The 4,641-nt window shown below is 44.8% G+C and overlaps 1 long non-coding RNA gene across 1 annotated transcript; it reads left to right on the forward strand.

Annotated features, from left to right (window-relative positions):
• Positions 1-2,840: 2,840 nt before the first annotated feature.
• LOC109256992 (uncharacterized) lies at positions 2,841-4,256 on the forward strand. The gene is made up of 2 exons (XR_002075864.2): positions 2,841-3,151; positions 3,671-4,256. It is a non-coding gene; the product is annotated as an uncharacterized LOC109256992 (long non-coding RNA).
• Positions 4,257-4,641: the final 385 nt, after the last annotated feature.

The raw sequence follows: 4,641 nt of genomic DNA on the forward strand, positions 1-4,641 counted from the left end.
ATTTCACTAAGTAAAAGAATACAAGAATGAATGAATGACTTAAAGGAGAAGGCATTTCATATCAGGGTTCATGGTAGCAGTTAGGAAAGGGAAGGGGTTCAGGGAAAATACAGGACCTCTGAGAGGAAAGATAGGACTGTCTCCATCAACAGCCACAGAACAGAGACCAGGGTGGACTCTTTAGAAAGTTCAGAATTCCCTGGTACATATCATAGTTAGAATTGCCCTCTTCCTGTCTGGCATTCTTGGGGCCTCCATCACCAGTGAAACTGGAAGAAATAGCCGTGAGATTTTCAGCACTGTATGAACCTCTTTAGCTTTATCACCCAGACTGGTATGAGAAAGTACTCATTTTACCTTTCATGAGCAATTCCTTCCAATGTATTATTAATTGGTGCAGTCCTCAGAAATGTGATGGAAATGGACACTCTAGTATAGTCCTAGGACTAAGCCTACAAATATCCCCTCAGCAAGAGACTCTTTCTGGAGACAGAAGAATAGCATAGAGGATGGCCAAGGCAGCTCCAACCCTTTTCCCCTTCCTCCATCCCCAGCCACCATTTATTGTGCAACTCATTCTCCTACAGGTATCTCAAAATAACCATGGAACCCCCATGGTCAAAAGCTGTTAAGTTGTAAAGTGCATACCCTTATAAGGAATTTTATATATAAAAGCAATAAAACCATAAAGTACAGAAAAGAAACATATATACTGACCATAAAAATATTTTATCTATAATTTCCACATAATTTAATGTTAAACATTAATTATTAAAATTAAATATTAATAATTAATGTTCTGTTGTTCTAACTGTAATCTTTTAGATACAAATAGCAAAATGCAGTAATTATAAGATGAGATCAATGAGAATTTGTCTTTAGTACTGTGATAGAATTCAATGGGAAATAGGATTAAAATTTTTTTTATCTTTTTAAGTTTATTTTGAGAGAGAGAAAGAGGGAGAGTGCAAGTGAGGGAGGGGCAGAGAGGGAGAGAGAGAATCCCAAGCATCACCCCACTGACAGCCCAGAGCCTGACACAGGGCTGGATCTTGTGAGCCTTGAGATCATGACCTTAGCCAAAATCAAGAGTAGTATGATTGACTGAGCCACCCAGGTGCCCCTCAAATTTTATTAAACATAACTACACACAAACTTTAGAAATGATCAGAGTTGTTCTATGAAATGTAATGCATACAATGTCACCACCATCATCCAGCTCATCATTAGCAACATACTGAACAAATCATCTTTATGACTCCCATCAGTTACATTAAATATTTCACACTGGTAGATAATTTCATTTTTCATTATCAATATTATTACATCCCACAGGAAACTAACATAGATAAATTGGATTTTTATCATACTAAGTATAAGTCTTGTGATCTCAACTTTGTAGGTCCTCTTAATATTTTGTCTGCTTATTTATATAATCCTCCCTCCCTCCATTCTCTGAGGGGCCCACCTGTCCCAGATGGGGTATGATCCCATCCTCCACCCATTTCCCAACATGCGTCACTCCCAGGGTCCAGTGCTCTCGGTCACCCAACATCTCCAGAAGTCAGGGGCCGGTTTTATCTGAAAAAATCAGTACCCTTGAAAACTGATGTCCAAAAGACAGAGTTGTTTGGAGACATTTGTATCAGAGGACAAATCACATGGTAGCACACTGACATGTTTGCTTCTCTGAGGTCTGTCCAGTTAAACTTGAAGTGCTAAAGGTCAGGAAATGTGCCATGTGCATCTCTACCCAGCAAAAATGCAAGGAGCAGAGCTGAAGTGAAGGCATCTGAGCTGAACACATGAGTGAAAAAGAAATGGTCCCCAACACATCTGGGAAGCAGTCATCAGGAGTTCCTGGTTCCCTCTTGCCAGACATTTGGCAAGCATGCAGGAAGCAGCCGGAGACTAGGATATGAGGGTGCCAGGCCGTCACCAGCTGGAAGCCGAGCTACCCAGCCTGAGTGGCAGGGCCCGGGCTTTGGACGGCTTGGTGACTGCAGGGCGGCCCACCGACAGTGAAGCTTCTTGTACTCCCACTTTTAGGTAATTTGGCCTTAAAACTACCTGGGGTATTGTCTGTTGGGGAATTGCCCTCGGCAGGCCCCTGGGAAAAGAACCATTAGGGAAGAAAATAAGGTTCCGCAAGAAATTGTGCAGCCTTACGTTTAGCCCTTGCCATTCCCTGTGGAGACTCCTCTACTTATAGGAAGGATAGCCTCGTACCTTTGCCAGCAAAGAGGGCCTGTATAGTAGAGACATAAGGATTTTGAAAGCCTCACTCCGGCAACTAAGGAGTGTATCTCTGGGCACAGGTGACTTCAACCCCTAGGCCCACCTGGCCCCCCAGAGGCATTCCAGATGATGACTGAACCTAGTCAGTTTAGCTACAGAATGGTTCATTGGTTCCTACGTGCATTGTCTCTCTCAGAATGTATAAGGCATGGGTTTCTAAGGTTTTTTCAGCCCCTTTCTGGCACCTTGGACCAAGGCAAACACATTGTTCTTCTGGCCTCATGTGGTTAGGAGGTCATGTCTCTGTAACTGTTCCACTTGAGGTGTTGAGAAATGGAGGGCCTTTCACAAGAACAGCAAAGCAAATGCTTTGTAGATTATAGATAAACGCAGATGCATAATGGAATAATGTAAGAAATTGATCTATAATCAAAGGGGATGCGGGAAAGTTAGGGGAAAATCACCATGTTATTTCTTAAAGGTCATTTATACATAGGAACATTTTCAAAATTAGGTGTTAGAAAAACACAGATGACGTATGCTACAAGGAAATCACTAGCATATATAATGCCAAGTTTGCTACAATAAATGGGCAAGTTCAACACGCTGCTGTTGTCTCTGTCCATTTTTATTTTAGTTTTAGTATTTTTTATTTTAGTTTTTTATTTTCCAGTTTTTTATTTTAGTTTTATTTTATTCTCACTGACGCCGTTCTTCCTTCGGGAACCCCTGGACCTGCTGGAGCTGGACTCCGGCAGTCACCTCCCTTGGTTGTGAAAGTGGCAGCGTGCTCAGGCCCTGCATCATGAACATGACACTGGATGAAAGCGCTCCTGCCCTGGTCTCCTCATCCACAGCCTCCTCAGCAACAGCCTCATCCTATCTTTTCTGAATCCCATGAGTGTCCCCTCAGGTAGGAGCGCTGGGAAGACAAGCCCAGATCTTAGTGGGAAAGAGGGAAGCAGAGATGTCTGTGGAGCCAGCGAGAAGATCTTGGAGGGCAGCAGAAGAAAGGGCTGGGGACAGTAAACCAGGAACCTTTGTGAGATGCATCAGGGTCAGTGATGCACCCACACCCTAGCTCCCAGCAGCCCATCTATCCTTAATCCTGAAAGATGTGCTCGTGCCAAGAGACATTCTTCAGGAGTTATCACCTCATTGGGTGTGTCTGCCTCCAAGCTTCTAGAAAGCCAGTCAGACTTGGAGCCCAGTAAGAAGACATCAACATTGTTTTAGAAGGAGGGCAAAGTGAGGGGAATATCTTCTTAGGTCAGTTAACTCGACATCGGTTTCCATTCTCCTCCTGAACGTCCAGAGCTCAGGAAGCAGCTGGTATTAGGAGCAGGGGCTTCATAAAACTGTACACAGAGGATACACTGGCCTAGAGTTTGCACTGACTATTTATTTATTATTTATTTATTTATTTTCCCAGTCTCCTTGCCCTCCAGCCGCGATGTCCTGTGGGCACAGCCAGCAGCAGTGCCGGCCCCCTCCCAAGTACCCCCCTCCCCCCCAAGATCTCAGCACAGTGCTCACCCCCAGCCCCCGCCCCCCCAGCTGTGCTCCAGTCTCTGGGGGCGGCTGTGGGCCCAGCTCCGGGGCTGCTGCTGCCTGGACCACCATAGGCGCCATGGATGCCGGCGCCACAGCTCCGACTCCTGTGACTGTGGTGGTGGGCTGCAGTCTGGGCAGCCATGCTGGCTCCGGGTGTGGCCATGGCTCTGGGGGCGGCTGCTGACCTAGGATCCTGAAGCCGAGACAAGCGCTCCGAGAGGAAGAATCCAAGGACCGTCTCAGCCCAGTGTGTTCTCTCCAGATACCCCAGTCTCCGAGCGCTTGGCCAGTGGAGATGTCCAGGAAGCCGCTAAACTTCCCGGGGTGGCTCCTCCTATCTGTTCTCCAGGACCAGCCTGAAGGCCCACCCACCTCCTGTCTTCTAGAACTTGCAGTATCCGCCCCATCAAGTGTTATCACCCAGGTCTGGACCTATGGAAAAATAAAGTTTTAATTCCTCAGCACGATTAGGCTGGCGTGGGTGCGCTCCCTCTCTCTCTCTTTCTCTCTCTCTTTCTTAATTAAATGAGTCTAATCCAAATGCTGAAAACACTGCATGCTGGAAACATCACAGAGCACATAACACTCAGTGTTAGTAGCTATTGTTACTATTCTGACCTTAATGCTTTCGGTAAGAAACTTAATATGTGTATTTTATGTAGAGCTATAAATCAGTCTATATTGATTGTAGCCTAGAGTTGATCTCTTCTAAATATACTATGTATATACTTTCTCTTATGCTATGCATTAATTTCTTTTTCTAGTTTTTTTATTGAGATATGATTGACACATGATAACGTATTAGTTTAAGGAGTACAACAAAATGATTTGATATGTGTGTAATATTAT

Source organism: Panthera pardus, unplaced genomic scaffold (genome assembly GCF_024362965.1).
Source record: "Panthera pardus isolate Hobbes unplaced genomic scaffold, ASM2436296v1 HiC_scaffold_11, whole genome shotgun sequence".
In the NCBI taxonomy this organism is placed as follows: Eukaryota; Metazoa; Chordata; class Mammalia; order Carnivora; family Felidae; genus Panthera; species Panthera pardus.